We start from the raw sequence: 24,752 nt of genomic DNA, 5'->3' as shown, positions 1-24,752 counted from the left end.
GTTTTGAAATATGTTTTTTACTGCATTCCATGGAGACCGCACTGCATCCAAGTTCTCAATGTGCCTGTTTAATCCATATAGCCGCTAACAGGTAGATTTGCAGAAGCTCTGTAATTGTCACTTAGTATGTTACCCAGTGGCTCTAGGGTAAGCATTTCTTTCTCAGGAAAATTTCACCAGCTCCCTACAAGCTAGGCACTCTATCATCAGCTTAATGTATTATACTAAATAGCAATCTTGTTACTCCAAATACATTGCAGAAAGTAAACTGCAAAAAATACCAATATAAATAGTGCAGCTGTAAGGCAGATGCTTAACTTATATTCTTATAACCTCAATAGGCCACATTATGAAGGATACATACCTAGAAATGGAAGTGGGTAAAATAATAAAGTGCAACAGAGCTATTCTTGGATATGCTGGCTGGCTGAGTAGCAAACACAGCCATTGGTTATTAGAAAAAAAAGAAAGAAGCAATGACATCAATAAGTAATTAGCCTTTCCCTTTTGTCTAAAGATAATATTATTCAAGGGGACCTACATAGGACATCACTGTTTCTCTATGTCTGTCTTCTCTTTGACACCTTTTCCTTCCTGGTGAGTGGTCATGTACTCAGGCCTTGCTCCTGGTGGCTCCCAATAAATACTCATAAATTCTTCTAGAAGAACCTGGGAGTCATCAGAGCAAGGTAGAATAGAGCTCAGGGTTTACTAATATCCAAAAATAAGGAATGTCCACATTTATCATATTTCTTTCCTTTAGGAAATGTTTCCTACACTCAAGATCCAGTAAAATAGATACTTTTCATTATGATTTCATAGAGGGGTAAACATAAGGAAGGGGTCATGTGTACAAAATGACTGGAACATTCCTTGCCTGTGAGGCTCATTGGTTGAATGTCAACCCATGAACCTGGAGGTCATGGTTTGATTCCCTGTTGTGGCAAATGCCCAGGTTACACCTCGATCCCCAGTAGGGAGTGAGCAGGAAGCAGCCGATCAATGACTCTCTCATCATTGATGTTTCTCTGTCTCCTTCTGCCTTCCTCTCTCTCTAAAAAAATCAATAAAAACATATTAAAGAATGTTTTAAAGACAAAATGACTGGAACATAACTCTAGAAGCAATATGTCCACTCAAGATTTTTTCACTCATAAAGTACATGTACATGCCAAGTCAGTGTATGTGTGGGGGGGTGCCCTTCACTATTTAACCTTTGTTTCCCTTAGAAACATGACATAGTTGTTTTTGTTTTTCTTCCAATTATTGCTGCTACCTGGATATTTTAGACTTATCAATATAAATGAGGAACTTGTATGTTGATCTGAACATTAGCAATTCTCATCAAAATGTGTTCAGTTTAATTTTCCTTCCTCTTGAGCTTAGCTGATGTCAAATTTCTTGGGCAGTGCTTAAATTGAAAGAACACTTGGTTGTGCATGCAAGGATGTCTACAAGTCAGTCCTCTGTCTCAACTGTAGGACGAAGAATTCCAGAGCTCTGGAGGCAGGAGATCTGGGTTTCAGGCTCAGCCCCACTACTGACAGCTCTAGGTATTTAGCTAAGGTAATCCGCTCATTAGAGCTTCAGTTATTCCCTCTCCTCTCTCTCTCTCTCTCTCTCTCTTTCATCAAGCTGATAAGCATTTATGCCTTGCTTTTCTCAATAAGGATCAAACAAAAAACAGCACAAGTTCTTTAAATACCAAAAAATGTCATGCACAGGCTGGTTATTCTTCTGGCTTGTATATTATCATCTAAATACTTTATTTAATGACTTCCAGCCATGATTAATGCTTTCAAGGCATAGAGTGGATATATTGCATCATTAGCAAAGATTTTTTTTTTTTTTATGAGAGGGTCAAGATTACATTCTGTGTAATGTTGCCTTCCTTAGAAGTGACCACATTCAAGTACAATTTTACATGCTCTTGAGCATTTGGCAAATGAAGTGGAACACTTTTGAATAAACATCCATCCATTCAGACTATTGTTTCAAAACACAGATAGGTCATTTCTGATCAGAGCAAGAGTACACATCATCTTCAATGGGGTTTCTCTTTTTTGTTAAAAGTGCAGCTTTCTCACAACTTGTTCCTATCTAAGGAAAATGCTTACCACTACATTTTATCTTTAGCTTTGCCTAAGACAGACTCCTGTGTCACAGCTGAAGGAACCTTTATAAGCCTTTTAGCCAAATGACTGATGTTTGCCTTATTATGTCAGATCTGAGGGCACTCCTGGCATTTCTCTTTATTTCCTGTCTAACACCATCAATCTAACAGCCGCTGTGCACCCATGATCAGGCTGATTATGAAAATGTGCTCAGGAACCTGACAGCACCAATTGTCTTTTACCTGAAGAGGCTGACTGATACTGCCTAGAGCTTCAAGTTCTGTGAAGAGCAGATTTTGTTCCAGAACAGGAAAGTGAGAATCACCCAAGTCCTGTGGGCCATACAAATTTGTTTTGATTTGTTATGGAAGAAGTTCCAGGAAGGATTGATCTTGTTCTTTTTAGCCATCTTTGCATTTGCCCCTTAGAAGATTCTTTGGTCCTTTCATTTTAATTTCATGTTGACAAGTTAATTATTCTCAGAATCATGGGAAGAAAACTTATTAAGCCCAAAGCCTGCTAATAGAGAATATATGTGTGTGTTTTTTTTCTGAACGCACTTTTTAAAATGTAGGTAAATACTTGTTTAAAGAGCATATAAAACTTGGTGAGACTGTAGCTGGAACTTGACATGCTCAATTCAAGCCATTTCTGACCAACTATTAATTATGTAAACCAGCAAGTTTCTGTGGTAGTCAAACAGTGAGGAGGGGGAGACCAATTTTATGTTGGTTTAACACTTTTTTAATAAATAATGTATCATGATTGTGTTTCTCTGTACTAACATGGAGTCTAAAACATGGGTGTGAAAAGGCACCTGGTTGGCGGTAGATAATATACACAGTTCAAGGCCACATGGGAACTAAAGAGAAAGTTTTGTGAAAAGCATAGGCTCAAAACCTTGGCTTAGCATCAGACTTGCCTAAGGAGCTTGGAAAACATACCTGTGTCCAGAATCCATCTTGACCATTTAAGTCTGAACTTCTGGAGAGTGCTCTGAGAATTTGAGTGTACAGCCAGGAATGAGAACCGCTTGTGTGGTAGAAGAAGGAAAAGATGTGAACTATTTTCTGGCCATGTGCTGACTACACTACATGTGTGATCTTGTTTAATCTTTACAAAAACCTCAGAATGTTTGAGTATAATAGTTATCTCCATTATACAGTTATGGAAACTGAGGTTCAGAGAGTTTGGATAATTTGTTCTGGGTCATACAAATAATGAACATGCAACCAAGACTCTAACCCAGTTGGTGTTGACTCCAGAAAGTCTAAAGTCTTAACAATATTCTAGAAAATAAAGATGACTACCATCACAATTTATTTGAAAGGGTATGAATTAAATGAGTTAATATATGTTTAAATATTATGTAAACTGTGCTGTGAGTAAGATGTAGCTGAATGTTCACAGACCCTGTGCCTTGGTTCGAATGACAGGACAGCCCTTTGGAACTGCTTAGCCTGAGCTAGCCAGGCTTTATGAAGGTCTGGAATCTATTCAGAAATATATCTGGAACACCCTTCTAGGACTTATCTTTACCTTATGTTTATGTTTGCTAAATTTCAGGTTCTTGCTCTGTTTTCAGAATTAACTGTGCAACATCAGAAACATAATTGATGGAGAGACAGAGAGGTCATATTTCAATTAGCTGTCCTGGGATAGTTTTCTAGGAATAGGGACGCCAGGCCAGTCTGCTTCCCCCAGAATGGTAGTAGCCAGGGCACAGTGAGACATTGCAGGAAAAAAAAAAAAGGAAAAAAAGGAGTAAAGAGAAATTTCCATAAGCTAGTAGTGGGAGGGAAGAAGAAAGAGAGTGAGGAAGGGAGGCAGGGAGGGAAGTCTTGGGAAGTGAACAAGCAAGTATTATACAGAGGTACAGAAATCATCAGTGAGAGTCTGAACTTCATAGCAACACTGGAAGCTAGAAGAAAATTCACAATTCTCAAAGAAAATTACCTAGCCAGTATATCAATCAAGTGGGACGGTGTAATGAAGACATTTTCAGACACTTGAAATCTCATAAAACTTTGCCTCCAACCAATCTTTTCACAGTAAACAACCAGAGGATATGTTTATTCAGCAAAGTGAAGGAATAAATTGAGGGAGAGTGTATCATCCATATAGGGAACAGGAGAGAAGCAAGGTTAGGTTGCAGGATGATGGTGAAGAGATTCCCAGATATAGAGAGAACCAGTATGGGTTGGAGTATGTCAGAAAGCTCTGAATGAAATTTATTAAAAAGATGAAATTGGTAGCTTATGTGAATGAATGTATTGATAGTATTTTTAAAACTGCTAGAGAGTTTTGGGTTGCATTAATGATAAGTGGGTATAAAAGTAATCCAAACAAAAATAAAAAGCAAAGATGATTAACTCCAAAGAGTTGTGAAGGAAAAGAAAATAATAGTTTAGTATATGGAATTTGGAGAAATGGGAAAGTAAGAAGGCTAAATGCATCTTCTGCTCCCTTTTGAAAACACAATCATGAAAAATACCCTGAGACAGAAAATGAACAAAGTGACAACAGAAACTCCTACTAAGGATGTGATGGTCACAACAAAAATAAAGAATGAAGTCCACCAGCAGAGAAGCAAAGCTTTCTTCAAACATTAATTCTGAAGGAGAAATAATCTAACACCAAGAAAATGGACTGCAGTGCATCTAGAAGAGCAAGGGGCCAGAAAAACTGCACAAATACCCCTTCATCTAGGCTGGTCTCTCTTTATTTGCTTGCAAAGCCAATGAAACTAACCCAAATGCCATTTGAAAGGTAGCTTCTGAAAAGAGCATAAGGTGGGACTGCTATGTTCCCATCTCCTCTGTCTAGAAATCTGGATTTTCCCTAACTTTTGCATTAGCATCACTCTTTAGTATTTCAGTTCTCTCAATCTGGCTGAATAGTGACATGGTGAACAATGGGGCAGATCCTAAATGTCAGTTAGCAAGGTTTAATGAAATCCAGTAGCTCAGTGCACAGGAAAGTCATAGTAACAGATAGTTGTATAAACATTTACATAATTGATGTGACTGAGTAGTTTTACCAGGAGTATATTGGAAATACTTGTTACTGTTTTCACCTCCTTTTGTATTTTTGCATAATAAAAATGTGGGATGACAGTATATATTGACTAACTCCTCAGGGAACATGATGTATCTTGTGACAATAAAATTCCCTAATAAATGCTCAGCATTACTAATGAATTCACTTAAGTAAGTTATGTCAACACTTCCTGTCAGTGACCAGGCAACAAACAATGGGTTACAGCATCTGTATTCTCCAGAGAAAGGGTTAGCAACATTAGGTAAGGCAGATGAGGATGAGGACTTCTCAATTACCATATTTTCTAGGGTGCAGCTCCAGTTTTTGAATGTGAAATAGTGCCTCAGTGGAGTTTACAAGAATCCTCTACTTGCAATGCATTGCAACAAAAGAAGAGAGCTTTTAAACTGAGAAGTGCTTAATAGCATTTAAAATCTCTAGCCCTGCTGTTTTGGTGTGTCACCCTAGGAAAGACCCTAGAAAGGGTTGGGAAGAAGACATGAATGTAGAAGGGATAGCTGAGTGAGAGGACCAAGGACTTCCTTTTGGTGTACCAGGTAAAATCCACACAGGAACACTTAATCACATGTTGTTCTATGGTAGTATTAACTGAATACATTTTTCATGGGCCATCTGCTAGTGTAACTAATTAGCAGCCATTCTTATTAATTACATTGATCAGGATCATAAAATAATTTTAAATTGCTGAACATGATCAGCAGGAGTAAAATAGCTTCACTTTAATCTCAATGATTTTTTCATGATTAATCAAACAAAATATATGTAGTTATTTGATCCACTTTTTTCATCATGGAACTGAAACTCAGGGCAATTATAGTAGATATAAAGTTGATGCAAACAAAACTACATTTCATGCAGTAGCTAATTAAGCAATAAGGCACAATGGGGTGGGGTATATGATTATCATGAGATAATCACCCCCCTGAGGAGTCACAAAGCAAAAGGTACAGTTGAGTACCTCTGCTCCCACAGAGCAGTGATTACCTTCAAATAACCACACATCCTGCCAGCACCTTATTGCTAGTCAGAAATTTTTTCCATTTTATGCAAAAATAAATTGAGGAAAAATGACTTTGATCATAGGAAATGGCTCATTACAGTATAAAGTTTTTATCTATTAATAGTGACAACATTAATTTGTGCTTTATGAGGTTAAATAATCAATCATCATCTTTAGTTGTTGCAGACCATGTGAAATATTTTAAATTTATTGTTTACACTTTCAAGACTGCATACATTTGGATTGAGTGTGTGAAACATAATCTTCAAAAGCTTATACTTCTAAAAGTTAATTTTCATCTAATTAGAAAGTTCTTGTATTATTATAAAAGAATAGCTGTGTAACTCATTTCCAAAGCCTAAGAAAGAAAAAAAAAATACATCTACTAGGTTTTAGCCATGATCTATCACATCATTTCTACCTCTGAAACTTTCTCTTCACCCTACAGATCTCCAGATGTGACAAAGGGAACACACCACCATTTAAACAGTGTACAGGATTTTGTCAAAGACATGGTTCCTCTCCCTTTCATTCAAAGGAAAAGGGAATGAAAAAAAAAAAAAAATCAAACCTATGTAGACAAAAGCAAAGCAAAATGATCAATAGTATCCTTTCCATACCAAGGCCAATTGGCAGGGTGAGAAGGCCCTTCTCCGTTGGATGCCACTGTCCCATGGCATTAGTTTCTTTATCCCCTCCTGCACACTTTGTGATGCGGGAAACCTGAATTCACCCAACCGTCAGACTGAGTTCCAAGTTATTTCTTCATTTACGAACAGTAATGAGGTTACAGCAGAGGTCACAAGAAAAAAACAAAATAAACAAACAAAACCCTACCACTCTCACTAGCAACTTCTAAACAATAAATAGTGTAGACTAACACCTAATGGTTGACATGCCTGGTGGCATGCTGTTTGTGTTTAATGTTCAGAATGATTTCATTCTTGTTAATTGTAAAGGGATACCTTGTAATCTTTATCTTGATCAACTATGCTTCCTTTTATAGTATGAAAAATCACTATATCTGAGTTATACCTAAAATGATCAGATTTATTTCATTTCATATTACCCCCTTTTCGCTAAAATAATTAGTGCTTTCTCAAACGTGTTTGGTTTTTTTCCCCAATTTTAACTCAAGAACAATGGCATAGAACTTAAATAGTTGTTGATTCTTGAAGATATTCATCCAAATTGGCTCAGGTTTAGCATTTGTGGGCTTCCTGTAGGTAATGTAGCAGTGTACTTATTGTGACCCTGTGAAATGGAGATAAATTGTATCATATGCAAGATACATTACTGACTTTATGACATGCATAAATTGACAATGGAGTGCATCCCTTCCATAAAAGCATCCTTCCATTGCTTATATTGTTTTTAATGTAACTTTGTTAGCAGTGTGATATCTAAAAAAAATATGTAGGTAAAACAGTTGGACACAAGACCCAGGGTTTTTTCTTCAAGTGTCAGTCAGTGTGGTTTTTGAAAAGAACAGTCTCATTTTTAACTTTGGTAAACATTCAATTCAAGCCATATGGTTTCATCAAGTCAAACCATTTGGCTCCATGTGGCTGTGCTTGACATGGGGTTCTCTAACACGGAGAAATAGTTTTTGGTCAGGGTTAAGAATGAGCAAGACCTTTTGAAAAACAAAATAGGCATAAGAGATAGGTGATCAGTATGATCTTGAAACTGGCTTTATACTGAGTATACTGGTCTCTTGGCTTTTAAAATGCCAAATGCTGAAAAAGGAAGTTAAATGTAGTTATTTGTGATAGACCTTTAGAAATATTTAAATTTGTTCTTGGGATACCTGATATTTAGATTTTAAATCATATGCATTCTTCAAACTTGCATAATTTAGGTAAAATAATAATAAAGACACCTTCCCCTATAATCATCTAAGTGTGTATATGTGTGTTTGGCCATGGATTTTTTTCCCCCAAAAGCAATAAACCATCATAACTTTATTATTCTCTAAAATGTAAAATTTCATTGTATCTGATGAGTTGAAATGATGACAGATGAAATTTAATTGATGAATGAAGTTGAAATTAGTTAATATTTTGGTTTTACTTCCTGCTACCCATCCACATTTGGTGGAGATTGTATAGAGAAGTCTGTGCACCTGAAAAATTGCAGGTGCTTTGATCTTTCAAGGCTAAGCAGACTTGATAAAGTCTCCTATGGAATTTAGCAACACAATAGGTCTTTAGATAGATATCCCACATGTTATCAGTGAAGTGCCATTTAGGAATTACTTATTGGCCTAAACAAGTGGGGGATAGCTTGGCAACACACATGGAAAGGACTGCTTAAAGAAGGGATCGGAAAAGGCCTTGCTCCTCTACTGGCCTAAATCCACTTATCTGATATTATTAGCGATAAGGAACAGTGTCCAGAAGAAAATCTCATTCTCTGCAAATGTCATTTAAATAGCACTTTAATATTTTCCAGTCAAGTTGACAGTCTTTAGTCAAATCGTGAGCACTTTATTTGTAAATGTAGGAGGGAAAGAAAAGCTTCAGTTCAGCAGTTCTTAGGATGTCAGCTTACCACTATTGATTAATCATTCAGTAGTGGCAGCTGCTTCTTTATTAAATGTGCAGCTCACCATACAAAAGATATCAGGTGTAGGTAATTTGTTGACAACACCTTTTCTCCCAGTGTGGTGGAACAGAATTATTTATTAGGATTAGCCTCCATCGAACAATTAAAAAACGTTTGGGGATATTTTATTTTTTCTATTTTTTGGTCATTGCTATGCTCTGTGAGAATAACTTGTTAGTTAAGTACTAATTGTGATTAGTACTAACACTTTTTACTTTTTTTCTATGTAATTTTAATTTTATTGGTTGCTTTCTACCTTTCTTTAATGTCTCTTATTACATTTTATTTGAATCTATCCTTGTTTCATTTTGTGCACCTTGTTATTTACTCATTTTTCAGATAATTTTGTCTATTCAATTTATTTCATCAGATCACTTTTATTCCTTTCCATTTTTCTTTTACACTTTTAATTTTAGCTTTTGCATTTCTGATTCAAGGTGGTTTTTTATATCTTCAAATGCCTTTTTGAGAATATTCTTTTTGAGTTCATTTAATTCTCTTTACAGTGTTAGATTACAGTTTTATTTTTGTCTGTGTGCTTTGTAATTGTTTCTTGAAAGAGAGGGGATCCTCAATTGATAAGCATAAATTTAACTTTCTATGCAATGACACATTCACAAATATTGATCATATATTAGGCCACAAGGGAAACATCAAGCATTTTCACAAAGTAGAAGTAGTACTGAACCAATACACTCTCCAATCAAAATGTAATAAAACTAGAAATCATTAACAAAATAATAAAAGCCAGAATGTCACTTTTATCTAGAACGTTAAAAACTCCAAGTAACAACCTCTTCATGAAAGAAGAAATACAACCTGAAGTTATAGGTTAAATGATGGAAATGAAAGCACTGCACATAAGAATCTATGGATGGGATGCATTTAAAACAATGATCAGAAGAAAATTCATTGCAGTGAACAGTTTTACTAATAAAAATGAGAGACTGGAAATAAATGAGAAAATATCCAGATTAAGAAACTAGAAAAGAACAACTTACACCAAAAGAAAGCACAAGGGAGAAAATAATGAAGATAAAAATGGAAAATAATGACATAAAGAACAAAAAGTAGATATGATTAATAAATCAAAATAGTGTGTTTTTAAAAATTGTTATGAATAGAGAAATGCTGGCTATTTTATTCTTTAAAAAAGAAAAAGAAAGGACAAGTGTACAAAATGAGAGATGGGGAGGAAATATCCATTTGAAAAAGAAGAAATTAAAAATTTGCAAGACTACTTTTCAGACATCTATGCAAAAGTTGAAAAGTTAAATTGCTAATGTCCTAGAAAAATACATGTTGCCAAAATTTAGATCATTTGGTTTAGAAAGCTTCTAGAACTATTAAGAAGTAAATGTCTGTTGTTTAAGCCACCCACTGTGTGTTATGTTGGTATAGTAGCCCTAGCAGAATAAAACACATGTGAAGCCACTACAGCAGATTTTTCCATTTGTATGCCATGCAAAGATTACCAGTTTGCAATCACTTAATACTAAAACTAGATTGGATATAATTGAATCTTTGATGATTCAGAAGACAGTTCCAGACTTTGTAGTACCTCCAGGTCATGATTGTGAACATCCATTTATTATTTTACAACACAGAAATGCCAATTAACAGGTTTCTGGTTGATACAATGCCACACAAATGAATTTTAGGCCTGAGTTAATGAGAGTGAAATAACTTGTTCCCTTTTTTTATTAAAGCATTAACTCTGAGGGCACTTGACCTTATTTCTGGGCGTTCCATAGCTCTTTTGTACTCAGACCATGATCAAAATTTGGCTTTGTATGTCAAGTACCATATTTAGAATTATAGGCACCTAGAGGTAAAGAAGAACATTGGAGTCCTACTATGTGCTGAGTACTTCAAGATGAAGAAACAGAATCACAGAAAGATAGAGTAATTAACCCCTATGCTACCTTAGCTAGTAAATGGTTAGTAAATTGATCTTTCACCCAAATCTTCCAGATTCCAAAACCCAGGTTCTTTGCATTATATCTGGTTGTCCCTAGGACAAGGGTACAATATCATTTGAGGACTTGGCCTGTCTGTTCTAGAGTACAAAATTAAAGCAGCACACAGAACTCTGTACAAATTCTGGAGGAATTCCCTATATATCACAGATATGTGACCTACTAAAAACTGTTTCTTTCATCATCTGAAGATTTGTATCAATGAGTTCATGGCATGGAAACTTTATTTTGTATTTAATTATGAGGGAATTTCTTTGAAGTGGTTTTTACAATGTGCATAGTTTCTTTCCTTTTAGATAAGTTATAAACTGGTAATGTGCCCAGTAGACCCTTGCTATCTGATCAGATTTAGAAGAGGGTTTGGGCTCAAAATGTCTCCTATCTGCCATTCCAATAGGAATGATAAAATGAGTCTTTTAAGAAGTTGGTGAGGCCTTGCCATCTCCAGAACTCCTGCTAAAAGGGAATATTTAATATACCCCATAAAGGGGCAAGTGTGTTATGTACACTGTATTATACAAAAGCTATAATCTACCCTTGTTACCTTTACTGATATCCAGGATTGCATATGACCCATAAGAGTAAGGTCCTCTGTCAGCACTGATCACTTTATATATATATATATATATATATATATATATATATATATATATATATATATATATAGTATTTGATTAGAAAAGTTGACAACAAAGCCATTAACAGTTATTGGATTATACAGTCTGGCAAGGTTTATTCCAGGATTCATAGCCCTGGTTTTGCTGTGCTCCAGTGTGTCAATGAATTTGTCCAGGTGGTGTGATAAAGCTGCTAGGAAATTCTCAAAGCAAAATTAATTTTAGTTTTTCTTAAAAGAAATATAAACCATGCAGTACCTATCTATAAAAGAATAAGAAGGGTGTCGAAGTCCAAGGAACAAAGATAGGGAATTGGATTTTCAGAATCAGTGGATAATTGTGGCTACCTGGTGACTCTTGGGAAGGTTTTTTGTTTGTTTGGTATGGGAGTTGGTGAAATATTTTAAACTCTTCTGCAGACATCTCTGAAATATTCAGTTTTCATTCTTGTACTGAAATTCAATCTTAGTTTGTAATGGCATATATGTATAAAGGTGCTTCTGACAACAGGAATGTTGAGTGCAGTGTAGAAAGTCTTTGAGCCAAATCCTGCCTTCAATGTGTACTTAAGTTTCCATTAAAAGAGAGAGGCAACTGAGCTTGCAGAGCTGAGGGTAAAATTTGAATTTTGTTGTAGGAAATCAGAGTATTAGGAGCTAGGATATTGAATTTCACTTTCAATGCTGACAATGAGTTTCTTCTGGAACATCACCAACTAGTAAGATCTAGTTTAGTTGCATTATTTTTTATTTCTCTCCACTAATCCAAGTCCAGAGATACAAATTCAAGGCTTAGGGGGTCTATATAGATTTTTGATATTCCTGAGGGTCTATGGGACCTTAATCACTTTTATATTTTATTTATAAAGCAAATGTTCCATGACATTGAAACATTAAATGGATTACACTCAGCCATGTGCAATGTATAATTTTCTAAAATCTCTCTCTGATTAATTTAACATGGGTGATTTTCATTCTTTGATATGTGGCCTTGGAGTAATTCATAACAAGCTATAAATATTTGAAATACTGTGGAAATATGGTTTAGGGAATAGTATTAACACCTGCCTTATATGCTAGTTGGGTTATATTAAGTTCTGAATGTACATGGGTATATTTCTGGCAATCTATTTGATCTATGTTCCATCTGAATTGGTGTACTTAATGACTGGCTGGATTATAAGGGATTCTCCCTATTTTCTTAGCTTTTAATCCCAAATGAAGTCTACATTTTGGGAATTTTTATGGCAACATTCCTTCTTTTCTGCACTTCTTAATTCTTGTTGAAACAGAACTGCCAAAGTCTTTCCTTGCTAACTCTTCCCCTCTTCCCCCCACACACTTACCAACTCAGTCTGTACATTGTAACCAGGAAAGAAATAACACAATCCCTGTGCCCTGAGACAGAGCAAGGAAACAAGGATGACGATTGTCACCAAATCAGGTTATCTTCTCTGGCCTCAACTAGTTGTTATAAGCCTTTGCAAAGTTTACTATGTTGAGTTAAAACAAAATATATTTTCATATATTTAATTCTCCAAGTAAACAATAAATTATCCCTTAAAAGGTAATTCAGGGAGCTTGATACATGGGAAATAACGTTAAGGAAGAAACAGTACTTTGAATGAATTGTATTAGTGAACATGGAAAGCAGTAATCTATTAAAATAATGTTTTGTAATTCTTGTTACTCAGCTCAAAGTTTTAAAAATATAATCCTGACCCCCTAAAATCCCCAGTGGTAACATACAGAACAGGCCCATTAATGTGACTTTGGTTAGACAGAAAGCTGGAGCTTGGACATTCAGGGCCAAGTATGTTGATAGGTAGGGAAGGTCCTGGGTGAATAGTTGTCGTGTTAGGCAGTGGAGTATATTCTATGGTGCATTATTGTCATGTAACTTTCTAATTAATGTATTAAAATTGACAGCAACTAGTGCTGTGATAGTGTTCTGATTTTGAGAATGCTATGCCTTGGAAGGTGACACCTGCAGGAAGGCATTTAAATTTTGAAAGGTGCTTTCTTGGGAGAAGCTGCCTTCTGGGTGGTTCTCAATTTCTTGCTATTTTGTCTACAATTTGTCAAAATTAAATACAAAATTCAAGTAGTATGGTCTAATGGTTAGCATGATAAGTCTCTGAAAATGACAAGTATATATGTATATACATGTGCATATTAGTTTCCTAAGGCTGCTGTAAAAAATCACTACACATTTAGTGGCTTACTATGTAGTTATTGTATAGTTCTGGAGGTCAGAAGCCTAAAATGGGTCAGCAGGATTGCATTCTTTCTGGAGGCTCTAGGGGAGAATCCCTTTTCTTCTCTTTTCCAGTTCCTAGAGGCTTCCTGCATTGCTTGGAACCATATCACTCTGACCTCTGCTTCCGTCATCCCCTCACCCCTTCTCCTTCCCTGATTCTGCCTCCTCTGCTTCCTGCTTATAAGAATCCCTATGATAACATTGTACTCACCTAGATAATCCAGGATCATTTACACACATCAAGATCCATAACCTAATCACCTCTGCAAAGTTGGTTTTCCCATGTAAGGTAACATAGTTACAGAGTCCAGGGATTAGGATGTGGATATCTTTGGAGGGACATTATTCAGCCTACTACACAAATGATTAACCTTCATGTGCTTCATTTTCTCCAGCTCAGTCGACAGCACTCTTTAGCAAAAATTACTTCTTCCTTAAGCCATATGGTAAAGTATAAACTCCTCAGCCTGCATCCCATATTACAATTTTCTCAATATCCCAAAACTACTTTCCCATAATCAGCTACCTTTGATTCCCTAAATTTCCTCTTAGGTCAGGCTTGGACATTCAGTATCCTTTGGGTGGGCTGGGTACACTCTTAGCCATGAGTCTCATGTTGTCTCCATTCCTTACTCCCCCTTTGACATCCACCCTGTCTTGCAAGGCTCCAGTTTTAACTCCTCCATGAAGCCTTGCTTTCCCACTCCAATCTTCAAGGATTTTTCTGCGTCTAAATCCTCTACTAGTTATAATATATACCACTCATTTGGCAGTTGTTAGGCAGTTTCTAATTTGGTTATCTTTATGAGTCAATAGGTCTTATTTCTCTAAGTAATTATCATCTTGAGATCAGGGGCCGCACTTTTCACATTCGTGAGCTCTCCACTAAGTATTTAGCACCTAGTAAGATTGAAATACATAGTTCTTGAAAACAGTGTGTATGAAGAGGGATAGGTTTGCAGGCCTTTTTCTCTGGAATTTATTTTTCTGTGCTATAAATCAAGCACTTTATGCATTTAAATATATTGACATTTAATTTCTCAGCTTGCATATGGAAAATCCCTCTGCTATAGAAAATTATATACAGATAGACTCATAGAGAGCAGGCTGACAGCTGTTGGGGGTACTGAGTCGAGGAGTTGGAGGAATTGAGCAAAAAAGAAAGAAAAATCATGGACACAGACAACAGTGATTGCCAAGGGGTGGGGGTGGGGAGAGGTGGAGAAGTGTATAGGGGGTTAAATGGTGATGGACAGAGACTTGAGGTGGTGAACACACAATAGAGTTTATAAATGATGTGTTGTAGAATTTATACTGGCTCATTTTTATGACTGCAAAACTATATAAAAGTTGGTATAAGGTCTACGGTAAGGTACATAGACACCTTTTATAGTTCCAACAATAGGGACTTTTTCTTAAGCTTCAGCCTATGTATCTGACCAGGCCTGTCTAAAGACAGTTCTCATTGATGAAGTTTTCCCCCTGCTTAATATATCTGAAACTGCTATTAACAAAGCCCTCTCTCCTTGTGGACTGGTTTCATAAGGTATAGTCTTTCCTCCAAGGATGTCCCAATATGAGGAAGTAGACTCTTTACCAAAGCTATTGAATATACATACACTGCTTTTCCAAAAAGCTAGTTTCTACCTGCCATTAACCACCACTGTTATTTACAAACTGAAAAGTATATGCAACAATATTAATAAATAAAGATGCTTTTAGAGATAGACACTTCACATGTAGGAAAAACATTTCTAGACTCTTTAAATGTAAAAAGGAGACATGGTCATCAGACCTGTCCCAGGTTTGTGGCTTCATTAAGAGTTGGATTTATGAGTTGGTTATTTTCTTGTGGCAGTCTGGTAATAGGAAGAAGCTAAAACTAGATATACAGTACAAGGCAATTTTCTGATTAATAAGAGAAGATAAACAATGTGCAAATATTTATGATGCTATTGGTGAAAGTTCCCAAGTGGTTTGAGGTGCTGGAAAATGTGGCCTTCATGATCATTTTTCCCCCCTTTAATCTGGCCTTTGAAAAGGAGGGGGAGAGGAAAAGAAGGGGGGTCAATTTTCCACAGAGTTACAAAATAATCACTGTATTTGTGTCAAAGCTGACTTTTGAAGCTATAATAATGATCACATCACAGATTTTAAGAAGGTCTTTCACTCCAGTTTCTGAATTGGAGAGGCTTTTTCCAGGAGACTCAATAGTAACCATAAGGATCATTTTTAGACTTCAATATTGCCTTCCTTCATTTTCACCCCCTAATATATGAGGCCATAGAAATCAGAAGTGTGAATTCAGCCTTTCATTTATCATTTCAGTTCCCCACTTATCATTAAATCCTTAATTTTGAAGGCTCAAGTGGTCTACTGTGCTGGCAATTAGCCAATTGCAGGTGCAAAATCTTGAAGGCATCCATAGGGAGGTTTTGGTGGGAATTGCCTTAAGAAACAGATTTCTTTTTATGTACTGGGGTGCAGGAATTGTAAGGGGATGGGTATAAAGAATAGTAAATGGATACAGATGCTTTCCCAGGAAAGAATTGCCAAAGGGATTGAAAATGAAAATGAAATTGCTTGTCTGAGGGTTGACCTTATTTGACTAGGCAAAAGAGACCCTTCATCCTAAGCCCTTTACAAGGGAAATACTCAGAGCACAGTGGGAATGGCATTCAATATCAAGGCCAGATGTTTTGTCTCCTATAACACATCCTCAGGAACTCTGTGTTCTAGTCTCCTGTTTTTACCCAGACTGTTCACGCTCCCTGAAATGCCTTCCACTGCTTGATGTACCCTAACTAATATGTCAAGATCCACCCCAGATTTTCATCTCTTCTGAGATACTTTAGCAGATACTCTCTAGTCAAAGGTAAAACCTTTGTCCACCACAGTCCTATAGCCGTCTGTACCTTTTTTTGTACTTAAGCCTAAATTAGAGTGATTTATGTCTCATTTATTTGTATATTCCTATTAAACCTAGTCTGATGTTTTGGTATCAATTTATTAAATTAATAACAACCATATCTTCATCTTAGGAAAATCTTGGCATAAGAAAACATGAGCATATTTCTTTAAATAAAATATATACAGAGTTGGCAGCTCATTGACGACTTAATGGAGAGGCTGGGGAGCCATCAGAGACAGGGAGCTGAATTTTTAAGATAAACTATCAATTAGTGATCAATTGGAAATGAAGACAAACCATTTAAGAAATGATAGTCATTGAGAAAATGATAAATGACTGATGATAGTTTAACTTACACATAACTTTGCAATAACACAGTTGTCACACACAACAGTGATACCAACAAGCTATGTTTTGCTTGGTTTTAGCCTGCCACACCTTTCTGAAATCCCAGGCATTCTTATAGAATTAGATGGAAAGCTGAATTGTCCTTTTGAGGGAGTACGGTGTCTGTTAATGCCATGTGTGAATCTAATTCTAGGGTCCAGATTAAACAAATTAGGTACAGTATTCCAGCTTTCAACCACTGTGAGGAGTGATCCCTGTTTGGCAGGGTGAACACTTTGGCCCCATCCTAGCCAGCAGGGCTTGTGGAAAGTAACCTTAAGAGTCAGCAGAATCCAGATTTCTGTAGCAGGTTACTTCTTGCATATCTTTCATTTGTTTTTTATTGAAGTTCACTCTTAGCTTTCTTTCTAGGCAAGCATAAAAGACTAACCAGGTTTTCTAGAATAGGTTTTGCTCAGCTCAAAAAATTTTGTCATCAATTCTTGAGTGTCTGCAGCAAGATTATATGACCTTTTCCATACATCACAATTTGTGTCTGCCTCTCCCTCCTGTCATTTTCATGCTGAGGGAATCTAAGCTCATTTTTGGTTAAGAAAGTTAAAACACAGTACACCGAATCATGAAATGCAAGAATGCTCTGAGAAGCTAAGGACAGACTGTCTTTAGCTACGCACCATTGTTGATTCTCTTTGCCATGGCTGCCTTGCACAGAGCTGGTATATGATAAATTGGGAAGAGTTATAATGGAAGTTTATATCACCAGTATCATTCTGGGTGTTTTAAAGTTTAGACAGAGTTACCAAACCATTATCATGGCTCTGCATTATAATCCCTAAAAGAAATTACTGTATGTGAAATTAAAATGAATCATCTCTGATTTTCCCAACTCTTTTCTGTTTCTGCCTTTAGGGGGCCTTTAAGGACTGATTAGAAGGCAGAATATTATGAAAGGAGATATATTTATTCTGCTCATGAGAAGCTTGATGAACTTGGCTTTGAAGGCTGTGAATCATCATGTCTTCCCTCCCTTAAAGGATAAATATGGCATTCATTCCAATCCATTTAGCCCATTATTCTTTTGTATATAAAATAAGCCCAATTAAGACATTCTTGTGTTAATTTTTGCATTCTATGTATGGCTAGAAAGAGTTTTAAAATATCCATCACAGCAAACATCTCAAAATGCTTCATGCATACTGAACATACCACTCTTGCCCCACCTCCCCAACTGAAGGCAATAATCCACCCAATCATGGAGATTTGTGATTTTCTATTTTCCACTAACCTACATTAAGGCTCTATCTATGCACAATCCAATATTAAGATTTTTTTTTTTAAAAAAACCCTGCATTTGTAATACCTGGGGTTTTGACTAAAATTTTTAATTTTCATCCAGATGTCTAGCATTGTAGAGAAGCAGACTAAGAATCTACTCTTTGTGTTACCCAAGCACACAAATAGAAAGTGACACTCTTGTCTTGTTCTTCTCTCCCTCATCTGCCTCTGCCTTCCCTGCCTCTTCCCACCAAAGAGGGTACAGGGTCATCACTTTCCCTGGTGTCTAATTGAAATTCCATTTTCTTTCCCCTACATTTGAGGCCTGGGCTCTAATTCTTCTACAACCCACTAGCTGTGTGATCTCTGGAAACTCATTTAACTTTTCTGGGGACCTGGCTCTTTACTGAAAACAGAAGGAGTCCAAGACTACATTGCAACCCAAAGTCTGATGGGATCCACAGTCACCTTATATTGACCTTATATTAAAATATTTCTTTTGTGTATACCTTTTTGATAAACTCAGCTTGTAAGAACCTCATACAAAATATCTATCTCCAAAATGCCACAATATTTAGTTACTAGAAAGATTATCTGCTGGAAGATGTTCAACAAAGTTCCTCTGAATTATGATATAAAGCTTTGAATTTCAAAATGTTGCTTGCTATGAAGTTATCTTATGGCAGGGAGAAAATGATACACCTTCAAAGAGAAGTGACACTTAGTTAGAGTATATATAATGAACTTTCTTATGTCTCTCTAGCTCTCTCTTTCTCCATCTATCTATTGATATAAAATGCACTATATATGGTGGGTGTATATTACTAGAAGCTGAAAGTTATTTATAACCTGAATTCTATTCTTCCTGTAACTAACTCATAAAAATTCTAAATATTTGTTTGAGTCATTAAACAAAATTCATTTTTTTTACCTAGGGGGCAATTGAAGCTTATAACCTTTGATTGAATGAATCTATTTTTTTTTTAATTGTACCATTTCATTCCTTTATTAATCTTTAGCTGTATAATAACATATAGCAGGAATTAGTACAAGGTAGACTTTACTAGAGAGCTTCATTTTAACTGAGAGGGTTTATTTACGCCTGGTTATAATTTTCTTAATGAAGAAAACAAATTGACCAAACAAGTAGATTCTGCTATTGGAAGATGTGGGCAAGTCCCATACAGGAAGAAATTTCTAGCCAAAATGGATGCCTATTGATCAAGATTTTTGCACCTGAAATAGTTTGTTATACCTTATGTCTTGCTTTTGACCATAGACCCACTCTCCACCAGACAACCCATCATGAAGAAACTGCTAATTATGCTACCAAGTGAGGTTATGGCCCAAAATTTCAGAGGGAAATTGAGATGAACATTGCTTTCTTCCTGTTTCTTTCTTAGCTTTTTATATTCTATTTCCCTTCACCATGGCTGTGAGTTTTGGAGCATTCCACAAATAGCTCTGCATACAATCCCTTCTAGTGTCCTTTGTCACTTGTTCTAGAATAAATGAAAACCTGTTTAAAACCACCTCAAATAATTTGAGGAACAAGGAGAGTTATAACTAGGTAAGTAAGCAAAATGATAAAAATACAGATAACTTCTTTGCAGGAAAAACCTGTATAGGTGACAGTGATTAACATAACGGAAGCTGAAACTTTTCAAAGTGCCTTAACCTACACCAAATCCATAGTCTGAGGTGTAAGCATCGCCTATCCCAGCTCCTTTGGAAACCCTGTCCATTTTAATGTGAGGTTTCATAATGCAGCCAACACGTGTACCCTTTAATGCCTACATGGCCAGTAGAAGATCTGCAATAAGCTGACAGTTTTATATTCAGTTAGTGATTTTCTAAGTTCAGTATGACAAATGCTACACATTTAATTTCATTCTTAAGTTGTTTCTAAACCAGTAACTCTAGATATTGCAAGCTAATGATAAATAGCACAGCATAGGCTCTTTTTGAAAGGGTCAATCAAGTCTTTAAAATTTCTGATTTAGTGGGCAATTTTGAGGTGTTGAGTAATGCATCTTCTAAAAGTTAAGCTTTCTTAATCAGCAGAGATTTTGCAGTCCACAGCCCCTCCCCTCATCACCATCTCTAAACCTGTCACCAACCACTCTTTCTTTTGGACTTCTGTCCTTCACCACTATATTTTTCAAAAATCTTGTACAAATGAAACTATAATGACCTAGCTCTAAATGCATTTGATTCCAACATGACTTTAAAAGAAAAGAATTTCTCTGGATGCATCAGCATTGAAGTTGCTTCCATCTTCTATTACCACACTACCAGCATTATTTTACTTCCTATAATTGTATCAGTACAACCTTTATATTGTCTGGACAGATCATGTTTAATTTGCTGATCATAAAAGGATTCGTGTCAACTGATTTTTACATTTTCCCCTTTATGTGTGTGTATGCTTTCTATGGAACAATAATGACCAGAGGAAAATAAGACTAGAATGTTCAAAATAAATGTACTTAGTGTACATTTTCTACATATTTCTTTTTGCTTATATATCAATAGCATTTATAATGCTAAAATAATATTTACAGTTACTTTCCATATAAGAAAAATTTCTACTGCCCAAGACAAACTGTAGGGCACCCAAAATCTAGATGGTAACTAAAATTTCTGTCACATATCCAGTTTCTCCTCATATAATGACAATCTTTTTTATATTTGGAAATTATCTGTATCTTAAAATTGTATTCAGAAAGAATGATGCACCTAAGAATGGAGTTATAAAAGCTGTCCAAGGATGTCTTAAATTTAGTTTGTACTCTGCGAATAGCAAAATTCAAGTGAACATAAGAAAACCACTCTCAATACTTTGAATCTCTGACTATGAGCTCTATTTTTTCCATTGTCCTCACTCTTTTCATGGTGATCAGATGAAGTGCCTCTTGTGGTATAGCCATCTCTGCAGGCTTCTGAGCAATCTCCAGGCAACTAGGAGGGACCTGCCACTGTTTACAAACTTCATCTTGGTAATTTGATTTCTATGCAGGCTTGTCCACAAGGATAAGCTACTCCAAAGAAGAGAGATCTAAATTGAGGCTCTCAGTCCAACAGCCAGGTCTATGGACCTCCAGGCATTGAACTGCAAGATTGATGTGTCTGTCTCTGATTGAGCACCAAGGCCTGTCCTGAGAGCAATGTGCCTTGTGCAGTTATCTTGTCAATGACAGATACACTTAGTGGGGGTATCTTTTGATCCCCCTTTGCCTCCCAAAAAAGGTCAAAAAAGAAAAAGGAAACTTCAAAAGACAGGAGTGTGGTCACCTTTGCAGGCTGAAAGAACATAGACCTGGATCAGCCTCATTATCCATCATATCTTGACCTGCACTAATCAGAAAACACTTCATTCAGTGATCTAGTGCTGCCTGCCCATTCCTCCTCTGGACTAGACATCAAAGACTTCATATTCTTTAATGTCTCAAGTCTTATAAATGTGCTGTAAAAAAAATCACACTTTCCTTCTACATTGGAAAAATGTCTTTGTTCCTAAGATAGAGGATCCTTCAGCCTTTCTGACTTAGAAGGAGAAGGTAAAATGCATTAGTCCAATTTAAGTATGAATGACTGTTATCACTGATGACCTGTTTCAGCAGGGCATATCATGGGGATTAATGACAGACTCAGGGAAGTTGATGACCCACAGCAAAACTAAAGGGCCATTAACCCCCATCAGTCATTTAATTCCCTGGGAAAACCCGTTCAGAGGTAATTATTGCTGTTATAACTTGATAAAAAACCAAAGATGCATGAATTACATTAATGAGCTCTGACCATTTTATTTTATAATGTTAGCCCAAGAAAAAAGTAAGTGGATTTAAAAATGCATTTCCCTTTTTTAATTTCTAAGAAAATGCTCTTTTGGAAAAATTAGTGGTCATGAGACAAGCCCACAAGTTTGGCAATTCTCTTCCTTCTTCTTTATTCAGTTTGTAATCCCAGACATGTGGGACTACAGAGGCATTGACTTCAGGTTGTATTGTCTTAGAACATCATCTCTGTACCATTTACTTTCTGTGGGTTATTTGTGCTAGGATTAGGGATAAGGAATGTTAAGTTAAACAGACCTTCTGCTTTCCGTTCTATACCCACGTCTCTTCCCCCTACCAGTATGAGTTCAGGTCTCTTGTTGTCTCACTCCTGTCCTCTAACTTTTCTTCAACAATATTAAGTGAGCATGTACTATGTGCCTTGTTCTGTTGCCTATGGGGCAGGAGAGATGATAAAAATCCATAATTGATATAAAGAAAAAGGAAGTTAGGCTCTAGGATTTCTGGGATGGAGGGTTTTATTATTTCCCTAGGACTGCCATAACAAATTGCCACGCACTTGGTGAATTTGATGAAAGAAATGAGCAGCACAGGAAGAAGAGCAAGCATTAGGGAAAATTACATAATATGGACTTTGAGAAGGCCAGGCAGAAGTGACCCTCAACTAGGTGAGATTTTGGGACTTGAATATAGGAAGGTGTCATGGCCTAGAGATTTGGAGGTCTTTTATGTAGAGTACTGTTCCAATCCCTGAGACTGGCCAAGGTGGAGAAGTGAAAGTTTATGCTGCTGGAGAGAGAGCACTCACAATATCTTCATCATTTAGAGGATGAGAGGAGCAGAAGATGTCAGGAAAGGAAAGGTCAAAAGGATGCAGAGCTGCTGAGCTACGTTTTCCAGAAGGCAGGCAAGAGGATGTCAGGAAACTGTGGGGGATAACAGAATCTTGGAAAGAGACAGTGGTGATGGCCACACAATATTGTGAATGTACTTGATGCCACTGAATTGATTAAAATGGCAAGTTTTATGTTATATACATACATAGAGAAAGAGATGAAATTTGAAAAATTAATAATGTAATATACTTCCTCGAAAGTGGAACTAATCAATGATGTCACTTACTGTGGATGAATCTAAGTGAATGAGAATTAATAAGAGCTGTGAATGCGTGGCCTCCTTAGAGCCAAAGTGCTCACATCCAAGTTTACACTTAGGAACAAAATAAAGGTAGCTATGAAATATGTCTTTAGGAGTATAGTCACAATGTTTATACGCAATGATATGTTAATTACTATAAAGATATAGTAGCAGTTTCTTCAAGACTTTGGCTCCTTCTCTGAATTGATATAACAGCTGCACTGTAGTGGAAAACTAAATTCTGCCTTGGTGGATGAATCATGGCTGTCTCTAGTAGGCACTTCTTGGTATGCTAAGATACTAGTTTTACTCAATTTTTTTTATATGTTAGTTGGCATTGCCCATAGGAACAAGCATTTGCATTATATAAATATAATTTTTATTACTATAGTCCTATTAGATATATTGAAATATGCATTTCTGAAAATATTTCTTGTTTTAAAACAATTATCCAAGGGCAATAGAAACCTCAAAATGAATAGTGAGTGCCCTCCTGTGAATTACAAGTATATGACAAGAGCTAGTGTGTGTGTGTGTGTGTGTGTGTGTGCATGTGTGTATAAGCACAGGGTGAGGGGTAATTGGAGGAATAATAGGTGATCACTTTTCTAGGTCTCAGTTTTTTCTCTGAGAGTACTTTTGACAGTAAACATGTGCTTCTAATATTGTGAATAGAAAAGCAACAGACATGTAAAAGTTTGAGATAACACCTTATAAGCTTTCAAGTGGCAAATTGTTAGTTTACTTTAATGAATCAAAAATTTAAAAAGTCAAATATTTGATTAATTGCACCACTAATCTGCTCCTATTAATCGATTGAAATAAATTGTTTATTAAATTAATTTCCAGTTGGTAATATGTAAATATGTAATTTAATTAAAATCTCATTATGTATTTTCTTAAGACAAAAGACATATTAATATGTATTTTGATTAGTGAAGCATAACAAATGCTAAAGAATCAGTTCATTTATGAGAATGATGATTTCTTACTAAGTTCTTTTTTTTTTTAAAATATATCTTTATTGATTTCAGAGAGAGGAAAGGAGAGGGAGAGAGAGACAGAAACATCAATGATGAGAGAGTCATTGATCAAGCCCACAACCGGGCACTGCCCTGACCCGGAATCGAACCCTGATCACCTGGATCCCAGGTCAAAGCTCAACCGCTGAGCCACGCCCCGCCGGGCTGATTTCTTCCTAAGTTCTTTGCAAAGCAAGAACTGGGCCAAGCAACCAGACCCTTCCAGAATAGTGAGAAAGCACGTTTTTTATGGAATGTGAATTCCATTGCACACTGACAGTGAGTATGGCTCATACTGTCCTCAAAGAATCTGAAAATTAGATTTTCAGAGGTGTGGAGCCTTCCCAAAATTATCAGGCTCTCATTCTGTTGTTTGAATCAGCAACTCTCAGTCCAACCATACTGCAAACACTATTTGAGCCCCTTTGGGGGGGCCAAGCCCTCCCCTCTGTACCCTCTCCTCTATAGGCCCCCTGGGAAGTCAGCTCCCTTTTCCCCAAGACTGCCCTTCAGAAATTGAAAAACAGCCCCTGTGTGCCCTGAGTCTTGTCTTTTTAAAGGCAAAACATCCACAACTCTGTCACCTAGTGTCCATAGGCCAATGTTGTGAGCCCTCTCTGCTTCCC

General features: G+C 36.4%; 1 protein-coding gene across 7 annotated transcripts in view; it reads left to right on the top strand.

Moving 5' to 3' along the window:
* Nucleotides 1-24,752, top strand: part of AFF2 (ALF transcription elongation factor 2) — a 383,765-nt gene that overhangs the window by 78,215 nt on the left and 280,798 nt on the right. The window lies entirely within an intron of this gene.

This window comes from Miniopterus natalensis, chromosome X (assembly GCF_054644295.1).
Source record: "Miniopterus natalensis isolate mMinNat1 chromosome X, mMinNat1.hap1, whole genome shotgun sequence".
NCBI lineage: Eukaryota > Metazoa > Chordata > Mammalia > Chiroptera > Miniopteridae > Miniopterus > Miniopterus natalensis.
This window is presented reverse-complemented; position numbering and strand designations above follow the sequence as displayed.